General features: G+C 49.8%; 1 long non-coding RNA gene across 1 annotated transcript; it reads left to right on the plus strand.

The window, feature by feature from the left end:
* Nucleotides 1-8,959: 8,959 nt before the first annotated feature.
* On the plus strand, nucleotides 8,960-15,134 carry LOC141278078 (uncharacterized). Its single transcript, XR_012330334.1, has 2 exons — nucleotides 8,960-9,079; nucleotides 9,421-15,134. It is a non-coding gene; the product is annotated as an uncharacterized lncRNA (long non-coding RNA).
* Nucleotides 15,135-18,756: the final 3,622 nt, after the last annotated feature.

Below are 18,756 nucleotides of genomic sequence, written 5' to 3' on the forward strand. Positions count from 1 at the left end.
ATATCAAAATGTCTTTCAACTACTTAAAAGTATCTATCAAAATTGCTATTTTTAAGTGACTGTATTTTAGTTCTGATTCTATTTTGAAAAGAGCCACAGTGGTGAGGGCTTTAGCTAGGAGTGGACACGCATTAGGAAGCCCACTGGCACGTTCTTGCCGAGAGTCCTGCTTCCACAGTCACTGAGTACCTTTCCTTGAAGACTGGGCCAGATTTGGGCTCGGGAAGAGGAAAGGTAACATCTAAAACTATCAGAGCTTTCAAACCGGAGGGCTCTAGAGAGGAGGCTCGCCCACTAATGAGCGAGTAGCTCCTGGCTGCTTCTTGGGTTTCTAACGTCACTTGTGATGTCCTGGAAGCTCTAATCTGCCCTTTGCGCGTGTCTCCCCGACCTGCTCCTGAGGCCGCTCTGGCAGAACTGTCTGTGGTGCACGTCCCCTGAGGGGTGTCCTTCTTCATCCTGCCACCTGCTGACTTTGGTAGGGTCGGGGATGGGGGGCAGTTGAAGCAGAGGGTGCAGTGGGGAGCGGTGTTCCGTGATCAGAGAAGTAGTGATCAGTGAACGTTTGTTGTGCTCACACCAAATGGTTGGCAAACCTAGAGGGGTGGGTTAGGGAGGGTGGGAGGGAGGGAGACACAAGAGGGAAGAGATATGGGAACATATGTATATGTACAGCTGATTCACTTTGTTATAAAGCAGAAACTAACACACCATTGTAAAGCAATTATACTCCAATAAAGATGTTTAAAAAAAAAAGAAAAAAACTGGGAGCTCTCCAACCAAATGGGGTGAGGCTCAGGGGTGTGTTTTTATAACGCAGCTTATCTAGTGAGAAAGTGGTGACTGTATTCTTCATAGTGACTGGTTAGAATTTTCCTAAATAATAGCTTATTGGCCAGAGGTGACCTCCTAGCAACCTCAGGAAGCAGTTTAAGTTTCGCTCATGATTCCAGAGGCAGAAACAAGGAGTGAAGTTACTCTCGCAAAAACAGAATTAAGCTTTGCCTGTGTGACTTCACTGGTTTTGTCTGCTTGGGGAGCTGTCAGTGCTGGTGTCCGTGAAGTGTTGATTTTAACAAGCTGCAAGCGGACACTGGGTCCGAGGGACAGCGCCGTTGGGGGGTGGCCTGTGTATTTCAGCCAGAAAGCTGGGTGCCGCTCCCCTAGTCCTCCTTGCTCCCCCACACTGTGGTGCAGCCGTGAGCCTGCACCTGCCGGCAGCCAGCCATCTGGGGGCTGCTTGCCCAAGACCCCGGTCCACTCCACAACCAAGGATGTCTTCTGGGGCAGGGAAGCTTCTACCCAGTAACAGGGCTGCAGGTCACCTGGGAGGCTCAGCCTGGCTCTGGAAAGACCATTCATTCCCTGTTCATTCATCCATAGTGATTAAGGGCTGGACTTTGGAGTTGGGCAGTCAGGTCTGAACTCCACCTCTGAGTCTGACGAGCTGTGTGACTGTAGGCAGCTGACTCAAGTGCTCTGTGCCTCAATTTTCCCTTTCGTAAAAAGGAGTTAGTAATGGTACCTGTACACAGAGTTGTTATGAGAATCAAACTATTAACAGTTTGTAAAGCAGTTAAAACAGTGCCCGGTGCACAGACATTGCTGTCTAAACGTAGTTGAATACATTTATTCATTCGACCAGTACTCATTGAGCCTGGATTATGGGCAAGCAAAGTGCTAGAGGCTGACAACGTAACAGTCTAGTGGCTTAACCAGGTCAGTGGTCGCACTGACTGCCCGGTGCAGCAGCGCCTAGGCTAATCCCTTGGGACAAAGGCCTTCTAGGTGGCTCCGAGTGTGCCAGCAGGAGGGTGCCCCTGTTAGCAGACTCCAGTCAAGGTCGTCTGCAACCAGGAGTCTCCTGATGCAAGCCCAGTGGTCGCAGGCCAGGAGATTGGGGTCAGGACCGACGCAACCAGTTACCTTCCTGCTAATGTCTCAACCCTGAGTGTTTCATTTTTTAAGGTTAAGACAGATTAGACAGTTTCAATATTAATCTTCATTCAGCAAAGCCATATTAATAACATTTAAAAATTGCTTTATGTTTATCTTTGCCTGGAGTAAACCAGTTAACTAGTTAGCTCACCCCTGGTTCACTCTTCAGTGGCTGAGAAGTGACTTGGTAGTATGCTCGCAAACGTGCCACACTCACTGGGCATGTAGGTGACTGACGACACAGTGGACGGAGCACACTCTGGAGTGTGGAGCCGCAGTCCACACACCACAGGCGCCAGGTCTCCGGACGTCCTGGAGCTCCTGGACTCTGCAGGGCAGGCAGAACCTTGCCCCCAGCACCACGGGTGTTGGCTTGTTTGCCTGATAAAGTCGTTTGATCAGCTGTTGACGCCACTCTCAGGTTTCACCTAAGGGAAGCTGAATGAATTCCACAGGTTTTATACGCAATTGTCATTGCCATGTCATAAAGCCTCGGTGGTGGCGGAAGTATTCTCTCCGGACCCCCAAAGTCTCCTTTGATCTCTGGGAAGAGACGTGTGCAGCCCCGAGGAGCAGGCACCCCAGCTGCATCATGCCACCATGCTCCTGTCTGTCCCGGCAGCTGAGCTGCCTCATTTGGGGGCCAGCACTGCCAGTCCCCTGGCTGGCTTTCTACTTCTCTTTTGTGCTAACAAGAAAATGGCTATGATAATGGTGAAAAAGAAAACAAAGAAATGAAAGGGAGGTGGGACTTCCCTGGTGGCGCAGTGGTTAAGAATCCGCCTGCCAATGCAGGGGACACAGGTTCGACTCTAGTCAGGGAAGATCCCACATGCCGCGGAGCAACTAGGCCCGCGAGACACAACTACCGAGCCCACATGCCGCAACCACCGAAGTCCGCGCGCCTAGAGCCCGTGCTCTGCAACAAGAGAAGCCACCGCAATGAGAAGCCCACGCACCACAATGAAGAGTAGCCCCTGCTCACTGCAACTAGAAAAAGCCCTTGCACAGCAACGAAGACCCAATGAAGCCAAAAGTAAATAAAGAAAAAGTAAATAAATTTATTTCTAAAAAAAAGAAAGAAGAAAAAGAAATGAAAGGGAGGCTTGGTGGATGTGATGGCTAATTTTATGTGTCCCCTTGGCTAGGCCACGGTGCCCAGATATGTGTTCAGACAATATCCTGGATGTTTCTGTGAGGCAGTTTTTGCAGGAGATTAACATTGAGGTCGGTGGACTTGGAGTGAAGCAGGTGACCGTTGAGGTGTGGGTGTGGGTGGGCCTCGTCCAACCAGTTGAAGGCATGGATAGAACAGAAAAACCAGCCTCCCCTGAGCAAGAGGGAGTTCTGCCAGCAGGTGCTGTGGGCTCCACCTGCAGACTGGACTCGCCAGCCTCCATGATCCCGTGAGCCGGTTCCCTAAGTCTCTCCCTCAGTGTATGCACATCCCACGGCTTCTGCTTCTCTGAAAAAGTCTGTCTACAGATTTGGTACCAAGGAGCACGGGTTCTGCTGTAACAAACACCCCAAAAGGCGGAAGTGTCCTTGGCACTGGGTGAGGGCTGGGGCTGAAACGTCTTGAGGAGCCTGTTAGAAAAAGCCCGGAGGACCGTGAAGAGACTGTTGTGGGAATGTGGGCGTTAAAGGGACTTCTGGTGAGAACTCAGACACGAAAGAGGAACAGGTTATTGGAAAGCAACCTTGTTATAAAGTGGCAAAGCACTCGGCTGGTTGTGCTCTGGTGTTTTGTAAGGCATGAACTTGTGAGTAGCAAACTTGTATACTTAGCAGAGGAGATTTCATTTTTTTAATTGAGGTATAATTGACATACAACATTATAATAGTTTCAGGTGTACAACATAATAATTCAATATTTGTATATATTGTGAAATCATCACCACAGCACGTCTAGTTAACATCCATCACCACACATAGTTCCATTTTTTTTTCACGTGATGAGAATTAAGACCTACTCTCTTAGCAACTTTCAAATATGTCATACCTTGGAATGCATATTTTCAAATATGCATATATAGTATAATTAACTATAGTCAGCATGCTGTACACCACTTCCCCATGACATTTATTTTATAACTGGAAGTTTGTCCTTTTTGACCCCCTTCACCCATTTCACCCACATCTGGCAACCACCAATCTGTTCTCTGTAACTATGAGCTTGGTGTTTTGTTTCATTTTGTTTCGTTTTTTAGATTCCACATGTAAGTGAGATCGTACGGTATTTGTCTTTCTCTGTCTGACTTACTGCCCTCGAGGTCTACAGAAGAGTTGATTTCTGAGCAAAGTGTTGAGGGAACAGGCTGGTTTCTCCTGGCTGCTAGAGTAAGATGCGAGAGGAGAGAGGACTTGCAGAAGGAATTGTTCAGCAAAAAGGAACCAGAACTTGAAGATTTGAAAAGGTCTCTGCCATCTCCAACAAAGACAGGGACAGAGACAGGACTGAACCAGCAGCAACTCTGCCAGCTGGAACCAGAGGCACCAGAGACGGACAGAGTGAAGGAGGAGGATTCTACAGAGTGGAACAGCAGAGCTGTCAGGCGCCTTGGAGGTCAGCCATGCTGCCTCTCCCACCACGGCCCAGAAATGCAGAAAGTACCCCGGAAATGCAGAAAGCAGGAGCCTGCCAGGGCCAGCAAGCCAGTTCCCGGTTCCAGGAGGCAGGCCGTAAAGATATACAGAAATGCCCATTGGTCATCATTATCTTCATTGCTGGCCTCCTCCCTCCAATGCGCTCCGCCAGCGAGGAGCAAACGCGTGGGAAATCCCTGCTGTCACTCCAGACACGATGACAACCCTTCTGCACAGCAGTGAGGGAGTGTGGGCTGTGGGTAGATGCTTCCCGGCATTCACAAGTAGAGGGCTGTGAACGTCTGTATCGTATTTCCTCGACTGAGAAAGGAGGCCGCGTTTAAGTGGCACTGTATAGCCAATGTGCTCATGGTTAGATGCCAGTCGGCCCTTAGGGAGAGATCACATCCTGCTGGGGCCACGCCAGCGTGTCCAGCGCCGTGATTTCTCTTAGCACTGACAGAACAAAGCCTCCAGGACTTTTGCTTTTCTGACAAACATCTACCTTACGGCCTCGCATGTAATATACATGCTCCATGGAAATGTCTGCTAATCGCTGGCGTTTGAGCCCCCTTTTTTTCCTCCACCTTCACTTCTGGAGTAGCTGTAGTTGAGCTCCTCTCCCCACAAGGTTAGTTAACTGAACAACACTCGTTGGGAGGCGGCTGCGCTCACGGAAGAGGCGAGCCCGTGGCAGGGCTGCTAGGAGACCGTGACCGCGGAGGGGTTCCTGTCCCGTGGGCGCGGCCTGTTCAGAGCCCTTTCTGAAGAGGGCGATGCTTACCGAGATGCTCAAGAGAGTCACAGCCATGACTGCGGTTCCCGGTGACCCAATTCAGGAAAAGGGAGGGTGGCGCAGAGGTGTGGTAACAACACAGCAGTAACAGAAATCAGGATAGTTTTGTTCTCTTCGGTATGAATGATTCCATTGCCACTCTTTTCAGAATCCTTGCCATTTTGTATTTTGGGGGCGATATTTTCGACTGTCGTTTCTTCTAGTATGTCAACCCTGTGAATTAGTCTTGAACCACCCAAGGGTTCTCAATCCCTCCACCCCATTGTCACCATCATTTGGTTTGACAGATGAGTTACAGGTGAACCTGTGGAATTCCCCACCCTCCCCTTTGAGGGTCTGGATGGACCTGTGCATTCCCAGGCCGGATGGATAGATGGATGGATGGATGGATGCATGGACAGAATAGATAGCCTAAAATGAGGTTTAGTGATATTTGTGTGATTTTTTCAATCTATAATTTCAGTCCTTTCACTAGAGTTCAATCTCTCTCTTCCATTTCTCTTTCCCTGTCTTTGTACAAGCCATAGATAATCAAAAAGTTGGCTGTAATTCTAGAAATAACAAAGGTCCTGCCTGAGTTAAATACTGAGTTTGAGAACTTTGTGTTGTATGAGACTAGAACGTCTAAGTGGTCAGTTATACGTAAACTCCATGATGTCATAGGTCCTTCGAGTTCCTTAAATAGCCACCTACCCACCCTTCCATCAAGTGTCTGGTGATTGTTTATTATGGTAGAACAAACCCACCAGAAAGACCCTTTCCAGCTCTAGAATTCTCTTATTTTGTGGACCCAACATGCTCTAGGCACTGAGGGTTCGACAAATCACAAAGCATGGACATAGCCCCTGGGTTTATAATCTGACTTACTTGGTGGTCACAACCCAGACTGCAATCAGACGGTGGTTAACATGACTGAATTCTGGGCATTTCTAATTGTAAACTCTCCCACACACATTCTTACCTAAGTCACGGCTGCTCGCAAGAGAAATCAAATTAATCACCCAGCACGGTGTCTTGTGTTGCTGGCATTGCAGACAACAGCTGACGTACACGTCAGTGGTTCTCAGCCGTGGGGGTCCCCCCAGGGAACGTCTGGCAATGTCTGGAGATGGCTTTGGTCACCACACCTGCCACACCTTTCTCAGTGGCGACCTCATTTGTTGGCCTGCCTCCCATGGGCACATCTCTCTCTGAACACAGTGGTGAAAGATTCCCTGCTTTTGAGGACTTGTGTGATTAGATTGGGCCCAGACAATTGAGAATAATCATCCCATCCCAAGGTCCTGTAACCACAGTCACACCTGCAAAGCCCTTTCCACAATGGTTCCCAGGATTAGGACGTGGAAATCTTCAGGTGCCACCATTCTTCCTACCACAGTAGGTGTTGTTACTATCAAGAGGAAGTTGAGGTACAGAGAAGCAAACAGCTCACCTGAGGCTCGGCAGCCACTGAGTGGGGAGCAGGGTCTGAATCCAGCCCTTTGGCTGGGATCAGCCCGCCAGCGGAGAGATGAGCAGACCAAACGGAGAGCAGCCCCCAAGTTGCACCTGCACTGAGTGATTTCTGGGTGGAAACGTGAGTCAGAAGTTAAACAGTCGCTGCGGGCTGGGGGAGGAGGAGGAGCAGGGGCTGGGGATGCGTGAGTCTCCAGCCTCCTCTCTGCCCTACCCCCCGCCCCCCCCCTCCCCCTGCTTCTGGCAGCAGCCGCCTGTGAGGCCACGTTGATTTTTTTTTTTTTTTTTTTGGCTGCGTCTGGTCTTCCTTGCTGGGCGCGGGCTTTCTCTCGTTGCTGTGAGCGGGGGCTACTCTTCGTTGCGGTGAGCGGTCTTCTCACTGTGGTGGCTTCTCTTGTTGCGGAGCACAAAGCTCTAGGTGTGCCGGCTTCAGTAGTTGTGGCATGTTGGCTCAGTAGTTGTGGCTCACGGACTCTAGAGCACAGGCTCAGTAGTTGTGGCGTACGGGCTTAGCTGCTCCACGGCCTGTGGGATCTTCCTGGACCGAGGGATCGAACCGGTGTTCCCTGCATTGGCAGGCGGATTCTTAACCACTGCACCACCAGGGAAGTCCCCATGTTGCTTCTTTAACAGAATGTGCTCATGGTGGTGTCCTGGGCCAGGGGGAGACCTCCTGCACCTGTCCCGAAGACGCAGATTCTCCTGTGGACCCTCAGTGCTGCCCTAACCCCTGACGGAGGTGCTGGGACCTCTGTCTCCCCCCACTCCCCCAACAAACACACTTAGCTTCCCATCTCCCCTTATGGCTTTGCCGTAAGTGAACCAACAGGAACGGTCAGGTACGCTTTGGCCAAGGCCTGAGCCTCCGTCTTCTGCTCTGGCCTCCACCCCTTACATCATGAAAAGGCCCAGTTCCTTCCCCTCCTGGAGCCCCTGCCCGGATGCTGGCACTGTTTTCCTTCTTTGTAGTCACCAGGGGTGTCCCCTCTAACTGCACTTCTGTTGGCAAAGAGAGCAGGTCCCAGGAACGTGTAGGACGATCCACAGGGCAGGGGAACTGCCCTTTGCCATCCCTGTCCTGCCCACAGGCCCGTGCTAGCTTGGAGGGGTGGGCAAGGGACCCTCAGAAGGGGAAGCCCCCAAGCTCACTCAGACTCAGCCTTGTTCTGAGAGCTGCTAAAGAGCCCAGCGGGTTCCAAGTCTGACTCCGCAGCCGCAAGCCCTGGGTGGAGTCAGGGATTCGAGGTGCCTGCAGGACAAGGGGTTTGGAGGGTCTTGGGGGCATGTCCTGCACTGAGTAGGCTCTCCAGGTGCAGGTTAGGGCTGACTCGCTGGAGAGCAGCCCTCCTGCTCTGTGTAGTGGACTTGCCAGCATCTCCAGACGGTGTATTCCCCAACAGTCCTGAGCTCTGGTTGGCTGGGGAGGTGGGACAAGAGGCAGAGGGAAGGCCACTGGCTACAACAAGACGGATCTGTGTATTCCGTGGTTGGTAGGGCCGCCTCCCTCCCTCCCTTCCTCCCTCCCTCCCATCTTCCACCTAATTCCCCTCAGGGTCACGTGACCACGAGTGCCCAGGAGCTGGCACACCACACCCACCAAGGTGCTCCGCAGGCAGTGCAGTTTCCTTAAATAACAATGTAAATACGTACACCTTGATATCGAAACTCCCTTTAATCAATCTAACTTTTACCATATTGTCTTGTTAGCAATTGTGTCATTTTCTGTTTATACCACCACTTTTCCCTCACCCTCTAAACTAAATCATCATTTCAGTTACTAGAGTTTCCAAATGTACTGCTTCCTGGACAATAGGAATTATTGTGTCTCCCTGGCAGCAGCCTGGAGAACGACTCCACAATGCGCCGTTAGTGTCAGCACGATGACACAGCAGCAGGGAAGGCCGTGGCTTCAGGGGCTAGAGGTCCTGAGGGCTTGTGTCCGCTTCCACTTATGCAGCCTGATTCTGAGTCCACGCCCAGCTTGGGAGATGAGGCTGGGCCTGACAAGGGCAAAACCAAATGGTGTCTCTTGGGGGGTGCGGCTGTATCGGACCCTGTGGGGCGCTGTGGCGTGCTAGCATGTGCCCGGTGGGGCCCTGACCGCTGGGTTAGAGAAAGATAGGTAAGATACACAAGGCGCCCTTCGTAGTAGGGAGTTGACGGCGGGTGTCTGCTGTGCGCACCGGGGAAGAAAAGCCTCTCTAGGACTTGCCTCATGTCGACGGCACCTCAGGTGCCCAGTGAACAGCGCTTCCTCCACGCCGCGAGCCTGGTGCAGGAGAGCGCAGCGCCGGCACCTGGAAGGTGAGAGGGAGGAATCAGAACCGAGCCGGGACTGAACGGTACGCCTGCGCGTACGGAGCATCTTCCGTGTGCCAGGAACCATGCACACGCTGTTCTAGCTCATGGTTGTGATGAGAGGCGGAAACTGATGCTCAGAGAGGCTAAGTAACTTACCCCAGGCCACACAGCCAGAATGCAAACCCTACGACCCCGACCCCCACCCTGCGCCTGGGCAGCACTCAGGGCAGAGAATCTGGGAACCAGCAGCAGCATCGCTGGTCGCTGGGTGTGCTCAGAACCGCTCTCTAGAGATGTGGACCTGGGCCTGACTCTCAGCTGGATCTCTCCGCTTATGTTTGCAGATCGCGTCTGGCGCAAGCGGCCCCACTGACGAGTCTGCCGGGTGGGCCGCTGGCACCGAGACGTCGAGCCTCCGGGCTCGCTCTGCGCGGGCTGCTAGGAGCACACACACCCGATAGGCGTCCGCGCGGATTTGGTGACGGGGATCAGGTCACACCGAGGAGGACCTCGTCTGCAATCGCAGGAGGTGAGGACCCACCCCCAGAAAGGGGTCGGGTGGGCACGCTGTCACGGTCCCTCCCTCCCTGCGTCCTGACGCAGAGGGGACGGTCAGCGTCCGCGTCGGCAGGATCACGCTCCCAGATGGGGGGTTGGGATTGATCTCGGCCTCTCACCGCTCACTACCCGCAGGCCGCGCTCTGCTCTCCTCGGGGTGCCCCCCAGTGGTTCGATGTCTTGGCCCCCAAACAGACGGCCGCATGCCCCCCAGAGCGGGGGCGCAGCCCTGGGGGGCGTGGGCGCACGGCCGACACCACTTCACGGAGCAGAGTTCCAACACCAAGATGGGGACTTTCCTGGCGGTCCAGTGGTGAAGACTCCGCGCTTCCATCGCTGGGGCGCGGGTTCCCTGCTCGGGGAACTAAGATCCAGCATGCCCCACGCCGCAGCCAAAAACAAACAAGCAAAACCAAAAAAAAAAAGAGAGAGAGAAAAGGTAAAACACGCCGAAAAAATACCGAGATGATCGGGCCACTTTGAGTCCTTGCTTCCCCCGAGGCCGCAGCAGGTGCACCACCGTCTGCTCCCTGGCCTCCCTCTTGGCCGCTGAGGGGGTCCTCCTCCTCGGCCACCCTTCTTCCCTCCGTGTTTCCAGGGTTCTCTGTTCAGCCCACTCCTCTCATCCCCTCTCTACCACCAGGACGCTCTTGACTCTCAGCTATGCCTCACAAGCCCTGGACCTCCCTCTCGAGCTTTATGCCTGAACAGCATGTACATCTTGTACAAATTTTGTTAGATTTATCCCCCAATATGTCAGGTTTTTTTGGTGCTAATGTAAATGATACTAGGTCTTTAATCCTAACACTGTTTTATGTGTACCTTTTCTTGCTTTTCTTGATAGTCTTGCCCCAGGTTTGACATTTTATAGTCTTTTCATTACCAATTTTTGTTTTATACATCACTAATTTCTCCACCTTATTTGTTCTTTTACTTTTTCCTGTTGTTTTTTAGTTTGTTACAATGGATGCTTAGGTCATCAATTTTCAGTCTTTCATGTAGAATTTTTTTAAAAAATATTTATTTGTTTGCACCAGGACTTAGTTGTGCAGGCGGGCTCCCTAGTTGTAGCTCCAGGGCTCCTTAGTTGCGGCTCGCTGGCTCCTTAGTCACGGTCTGCGGGCTCCTTAGTTGTGGCATGTGAACTCTTAGTTGCGGCATGCATGTGGCATCTAGTTCTCTGACCAGGGATCGAACCTGGGCCCTCTGCATTGGGAGCGCAGAGTCTTATCCACTGTGCCACCAGGGAAGTCCGTCATGTAGAATTTTTATCATTCAGTTAAAAGTATTTCCTAATTTTCATTGTAATTTCTTCTTTGGTCTATACTATATTTGGAAATGTATTCTTATAATTTCCAAGCCTTTGTATATTTCTAGGATTTCGTTATAATTTCTAGTTAATTTTTCTGTGTTCAAATAATCCAATTTATGATATAGATCCATAGAAATTTGTTGACATGATTTACATGTGCTCAATTTCATAAATATTTCAGAGTGTGCTTGAAAAGAGGGCATATTCTCCAAATCTTGGATGCAGTAACATATATATCTCCACTAATTTTATTGTTTTGTTCACATCTTCTATATCCTTAATCTTCTCATGTGTGCGTTATTTATCAGTTACTGAGAGACATGAACTTCTCTTTGTAGTTCCATCAATTTTGGGTTCTGTATTTCAAGGTAATGTTACTAGGTTCATATTCTGAAATTACATTTTTTGTGAATTGAACCATTGTAATTACTGATATATTTGGATTTAAATCTACTATATTATTTGTGATTTTCCATTTGTTGTGCTTTTCCTTTTTCTTTTCCCTCCTTGCCCTCATTTTATTAGCTTTTATTAAGCATTCTGCTTTTTTCCTAGTAATTTGGAAGTTATACATTCTATTTCTGGAGTTTAAATCATTACCCTAAAAAATTATAACATGAAAACTTAGTTCATCAAAGTCTGGCGCTCATCGGTACTTTTTTACCCTAATTCTGAAAATAGGACCTAGAAATCTATCACTTTTTAAATTCATATACTTTATTATGGTTAAAATTCAGTAAAGTATTATTATTGTTGTTGTTTATACATTTTCCTGCTCTTCATTCTGGTCACTGCTCCTGCCTCGAGTATGTTTTGTGGACTTGCCCTTAGAGAGGGTCATCTACTTAGGGTCGGATTTCCTAGTTTTTCTTTTTCTGGTCCTTAAAGGAAATTTTCTTTGGTCACCATATTCCAGTTTGCTGATACTGCTTTTTTCCCTCATCATATTGAAGATATTATTTCACTGTCTCCTGTCTTTCAACGTTACTATCTCACCAGCTGTTGGTTTTTCAAGGTTACCAGGTTTTTCCTTCGGGTTGCTTTTAATAGATTGTTCTTGTCTCTACTATGTACACTCTGACTATGTGTACATAGTCAGAGTACATTTCTTATTGTTTAATCTCCTGGTGCTTGTTGGTTCTCTGGAATCTGTGGGCTGCTACCTTCTGTCAGCTCTGGGGCAGTCCTGGTTGTCATGCCTCCTCCCCTTGCTCCTTCCCAGGTCCTCCTGGAGCTCCTGTTAGACAGCCATCCTGGTCTCCTCAGTCCACCTCCTTCATATCTCTTGGCCTCTGTGTCATGTACTCCCATCTGCCTCAGATCCCCCCATGTGTTCTTTCTCTGCCCCACACGGTGTCCAGGAAGTGACCCTACAGGCTGGTCACCTCGGCTCTGCTGCACTCTGGCCACTGGGCTAGGTCAAAGGTCAAAGGGAGGGCCCAGCAGCAGTGAGCAGGAGAGGCTGCCCTGGTACCTTTTTCCCTCACCTGCCCTCCAGCCTGAGGTTTGGGCATCACCGCCTAAGACGGATGATCAGAAAAGGGCTTGTTGCTGGTTCCTTAAATGTTTGGTTAGAAGTTCAAGTTTTCTTGTTCATATAGTATTTTGAAATTATCTTATGTGCAATGTCTGAATTACTGATTGAACATACACTTACGGGGAAACTGCTTCAGAGGCTCACGGAGTGGACATCAGTACCGTTTGCAAATAACTCTGTTTCTTCCCACTTTCTTGTACATCCTGTCCCATGTGACTCTTTCCAGTCGATGAATTGAGGCTGAAACATGTCGTTGTCATACTCTCTCTCTTCCCCAGCGTAGCAGCTGGCACTATTTGCTGGGGAAGGCTGGCTCCCACAGTGACCATCCAGGACCCAGTCCCCTGTGACTTAGGGTGGGCATGGTTCACAAGAGAAAAACAATGTGATGCTGAGATTCAGGGCTGTTTGTTACCACAGCATCACCTAGACTATACAGACTGATAAGTTAATATTATGTTTTTAACTCAAATAGTGGTGAAGGCAGGTAGCTTGCTATCACTACAAAAGTTAGTCACAGGGCTGGCATGGGCACTTTAAACTTCCTCTCTCTGGAAAACTGAGATTGTTAGAACATCATGCTTTCCTCATGCAGAACTTCATAGTCAATAATTAAACTGCTGACAGGACCATAACATTGTCAGAATCTATATTCTTGCTGCTTTTACCCTGAGGGGTGGCCAGCACAGCCAGCTGCTCAGCCAGCTTTCCTGAACACCAAGAAGTCAGGTACCTCTTGCAACATGAGCCTTGTGAGTCTTTTTGGGTGTCGCACACTATGTTCATCTTAAGAGATTCTGCCTGTAGATATTTAGAATCATTGGCAAACTCATCATAGAAACATAAGTACACAGATTACAAACCTTTTATTATCACCCTTTATTTGCTCTTAGAAAACAGGTTGCAAGATTTTCATCAAACCTAAAGGTCCTTTTGGGACCTGTAAAATGGAAAGAGTGTTTTCAGCAGTGTGTTCATGCAATAGGATGATTCATATACTGGTGCTGTAATTAATGCATGGAACTGTCCCTTATCAACGGCTGCTAGCGTGAGCAAGGGTGTCAGCTCATCAGCACAGCAGCAAATGTCCTGCCTGTCTGTTGTGTTCGAGTGACAGGAGCAGCACAATTTTGCAGAAGAAACCCTACCCATGTACATGCACGATTAGCGCTTCTGGGGGATTATTTCCAGCACATTCCATCATGCACCTCCAGTTGAAACCCAAAAAAGTAAGAACTCTGAGGAAGTGAAGAGCAAAGTTACTCTTAGAAGGTAATGCAATAGGAAAAGTGGCTTTGGAGTTCAACTGCCCTGGGCTCCACTTCCAACTGTGCCACCCGGCAGCTGTGTGACAAGGAGCAAACTCCTTCACTTCTCCAAAAGCAGTGTTCTCATCTGTCAAACAGAGACAGTCGTGGCCACCTCATTGAGCTACTGTGAGAAATAAACAGTCACCTGGCATGTAGCAGAGGTTCCCTGCACCGTAGTTATTACGTCAGGTCCAGTGAGCACTTATGAACAGAACCAAAATTCAGGGGCTATTATTGTAACTAAGCATTTAGTAAGTACGTAAAGAACACTACTACTAGGACTCGGCGCTTTCACTGCTATGGTCCAGATTCAATCCTTGGTCGGGGAACTAAGATCCAGTAAGCCTCGCAGTGCGGCCAAAAACCAGAACAAAACAAAACAAAAAAACACTACTACTAATGATAGAGGATCTTTCCGCATAGTTGCTGGGCCCCAGGCTCTATGATAAACATTCTACACTTATCGTCTTCACACTAACCCTATTCTGTGGGCATTATTATTACCCCCAATTTACAAAGGAGGACACTAAGGCTTAGTGAAATAAAGAGATTTTCCCAAGATCACATGGGGCAGAGAAAGGTCTCGAAAAAAAGCCCACTCTTGCACTATTATGTAGCTCTGAAGAGATGCCCAGTTGCTACTTTTTTTTTTTTTTTGCGGTACGCGGGCCTCTCACTGTCGTGGCCTCTCCCGTTGCGGCGGACGCGCAGGCTCAGCGGCCATGGCTCACGGGCCCAGCCGCTCCACGGCATGTGGGATCTTCCCAGACCGGGGCACGAACCCGTGTCCCCTGCATCGGCAGGCGGACTCTCAACCACTGCGCCAGGTGCTCCCAGTTGCTCCCAGTTGCTACTTTTGAGGATGTCTCTAATGCTGCTACTGCCCTCCATGGAATGAGGGCATATCCTTGTTGGAGTCATATCTCTGTGAAATTAAGATGACATCTGTCCCATAGCTACATTTAAGATTCCACAAGACTGACAGAGTTGGGTTGACAGACACTGTTAAATTAGTAAAATCCACTTGCTAAGTGTTATGGACCAAATGTTTGTGTCCCCCCAGAATTCATATGTTGAAGCCGCAATCCCCAATCTCATGGAGTTAGGATGTGGGGCCTTTGGGAGGTGATTAAGATTAGTTGAGGTCAGGAGGGTGGAGCCTCCATTATGGGGTTAGTGTCCTTATAAGAAGAGGAAGACACCAAAGTTTCCTCACACCACCAAGTGAGGACACAGCAAGAAGGTGCTGTCTGCGAACTCAGCAGAATGTGACCGTGACAGCACCTTGATCTTGGGATTCCAGCCTCCAGAACTATGGGAAATAAACATCTGTTGTTTAAACCACCCGTCTGTGGTATTTTGTTACAGCAGCCTGAGCTAAGTCACCAAGTAATGTCATTAAAGTAAAATTCCTCTTCTCTTGAGTTTTCAGTGTCATATTAAAGGAAAACCATAATGAGTAAACCTTCCATCTCTTTATCCTTCAGTGAGTTCTTTTTATAACCAATCACTTCAACAACTGAAAGACACACACATTTGCAGACCTCTGCTGTGTGGACCTGGCTTAGGTCCCCCAGTCCAGCATTGAGGCACCATTGATTCAGGCCAGGAGGCCGAGGGGCGGGACTGGGCTCAGGGTGTCCCTCCTCAACCCTGCTCCGTGGGGTCCTCAGCAGCAGGTCTCCCTCCACCGTGGGACGGGCCGGAGCAGCAGTCCCATGGTTTGCTGGCTGCAGCTTCTCGGGGGAGAGTTTGCCTCTCAGGATCGGGGGCACAGCCTCAGAGCCCGAGGCCCGCTGTGTTCCTTGCGGCTCCAGGGGACAGGTGTCTGGGCGCCTCCCGAGGCCCCTCCCCAGCTGTTGTTAGCTGGAGGCCCGGTACCACAGATGGAGCTGTGAAAGAGGTGGGATCCCGAGCACCACAGAAGCCAGAGAGCAAATGTCACCGTCCAGCTGCACAGGCTTTCAGTCAGCTGAGTTCTGACGAGGGAAACGTCAGGAGGACAAGACGGTCCTGCCCTCGAAGGGCCACCTCCTCGGGAAGTAAGCTGGACCCAGGGGGACACACGATTCATGCTGAATGAGTTCCCAGAACACAGTTTCTGGGGATGCAGGGAAATGACTGCTGGATGCACGGGTCCTGACAACTGCTATTTCCGTGCCCTGAGTGACCTACAGCCAAGTACTAATCCCCACACAAAGGCTCCTTTTAGACAAGAAGTTTGGTCACAGTTCCTGGCACGGATTCTGCTGCAAGATGTACTTTTCACCAATCAGAATTATAGTAACAAGAAAGTAAAGCGGAGGAGACCAATTCCACAAAATATAGAGGTCTGAGCAACAAGCCCTTTGGCTGTGAAGTGCCCTGACAGAAGTTGCCAGAAAGCACTGCAGGGCACCCTCGAGAGTGTCCTTCACCACAGCCGAGGCTTGCCTGTCCCCGTCACCAGGCTCACGGTCTGAGAAGTCCTGGTAACTGAACATCCCACCACACTGTCACCATCGGCTACAGAACTGGCCATCTGCCTTCCCAGCTCTTCTGAGGAGCCCGGCAGTGTGTCCAAGGACGTGTGGTCTGGGACGCGCACCTGCCCCCAGGAAGCCGCACTCAGGCAGGCAGAGTGAGGGTAGAGGAGCAGAGAAGGTAGGAGGTGGTGTGTGGTGCTCCGTTCCTCGCCCCGGGCGTGCAGCTCTAGGCGCCACAAGTCATGACGCTTGTGTGTTCGTTCAGACAGGCCTGGTGGCCGAGCACAGAGCTCCCGCCGGTGGACTTGTCACACAGACACACAGTGAGGGGAGGTGTTTCTAGTCTCTTCTTTTCATGTGCTAGTTCTTTTCCTTTGAAGGCTGGCAAATAGCTCAGTTTCTGCACGACCGCGCTCTCTAAGGGGTGATTTTATTGCCACATGTGGGAACCGAGAATCCCTGGCGAGAAATTAGGCATTTGATACATTTCATGGCAATGCTCAGAGCATGACCTTCTGCTGCCCCGATAAGGTTTTCATATAAAACTGATTCATGGTGGTCATTATACTAGTACCTCTTACTTTACGCCTTATGTTTTTGCACACACCTTATGCTTTTGCACACATCTTAACTAGCCTCCATAAACAATCCTCTGGAGGGGGGCTTTATTTCCCCCATTTTGTGAAAGAGGAACCAGGGCTATGAGGACTTGTCACTCGCCATGGCTCACAAATCTGTAAGGTGCAGAGCTTTTCACCAGGGCAAGTGTTTATTAAGTGTTTTTAGGCAAACACGATTTCAAATTCATGGGTGAATAGTAAAAATACCAAAGACCCGTCCGTTTTTCATTGACAGGACGTATGAAGTCCTGACGTTATTCTCTGACAGGAATGCTAATGCACTTCCTCTTTGTCAAGGGTCCTCTTTTTGGTTAACGAATGGTTTCTCTTCTGTTCTATTGAACAAGCAGACTTCAACTGTTCTTTGTAAAACCAAGAAAATCACATATTTGACATCTTATATTATTACCATCATTTAAAAAAATTCTGTCCACTCCATACACTGCCTATATACATGATTGTGTTTACGGGACAGCTGAAAAGATGCTGGTCCTCAGCAGAGCCTGGGGTCCTGTTTGCCACTTGGAGCATCCTTGGGGAGAAGCAAGCCTCTGGTCTTGGTTTAGTGCTGCACCACAAAGTTGTTGAGAATATTATTGATACTAAAAAGTAAAGCACTTTGTAAATGTTAAAGTCCTACGCAAATGTAAGAAATTGTTCAATTATTGCCTAGAGTTAAAAGCTAAAGAAAGGATAGTTGCTTGCCCGAAGCAAAGGATTGGTTGAACTTATCTAAATACTGTATTTTTTAAGGAGGAACGGGCCATATAAGAGTGAGGGGAGGGGGAGAGGTTGAGGGACATGCAGGTACCTGAGGAAGACAGAGGGGTGTGAGCACGGTTCCGTGCATCTCAGGAATGGTGCGCAGAGCTGTCTGGGGTTTAGCAAATGATTCTAGCAAATCCTAATTACCCCAGAGGCTTTCTTCAGAAGTGCCATAGAGACACAGGCGGCATGCTTTTCTAACCCATGACACAAGAACGGGTAGTACAGTTAATAACAGATGAGAGAATCGTGACTCAAAATTATTTTTGGTGTTGGAATTTGGGGGGTTTATGAGGCATTTTCACGTTAAGAATGGGAAGACTTGTTAAAAAGATCTGAGAAGTCAAGATGACTGAGAAGTCGAGATGCTTGAGAAGCAGAGCAGCTGCTGGTGGACAGCAGAGATGCTGGGCCAGGCCACCCAGCTTCAAGCCCCACTGCTGCCTGTTAGCTGTGACCAGGCTAGTTACCCCTGTGTTGTGCCTCGGTTTTCCTGTCCAGTCACAGGGTTGCTGTAGGGATGAAATGAGTTAACATGTGGGCTAGTGAATAGTGCTCCACACCTGGTCACACGCACACAGGTACAGTTTACCAGGTATGTGGTCCTGGGCTGGTGGGGAGTGTCCCAGTGCCCCAGCCCCTTCACCTTCTCCTCAGTGCACTCCAGAGGGCACGTGCGGAGCCAGCTGCAGCCCCCGGCCCCTCCTCCGTGGGGTTTCGCAGGCCTTGGGGACCATCTCCTTCTGCATGATCTCACCCGAGGCCTGTTTCACACTCCTGGCAGCTCAGTGGGAGGGGGAGGGGCTGCCCTCCCGCACAGGGCGCTGAGGATGGACCGACCTAGAGTTTGATTTTCAGAAATGCTGCGTTGCCATATCTGGAATCGTGTAGGTGGACATTACACAATTGATTGGAAATGTCTAGTCCATACAAGCATTCGGTGAGACCCCGGCAGGCAGAGCAAAGGGAGGGGGCAAAAGCTCCAGGTGGAGCTTGTTAGGGCGAGGCGCGGGCAGGTAAGTCAGCCAAGGTCAGGGGCGCGGAGAGACTAAGAGCCAGAGTCACAAACGCCACGGGATAGAAGAGAGGGTCTTGAGAAGACGGGAAGCAGAG

This window comes from Tursiops truncatus, chromosome 2, assembly GCF_011762595.2.
Source record: "Tursiops truncatus isolate mTurTru1 chromosome 2, mTurTru1.mat.Y, whole genome shotgun sequence".
Lineage (NCBI taxonomy): Eukaryota > Metazoa > Chordata > Mammalia > Artiodactyla > Delphinidae > Tursiops > Tursiops truncatus.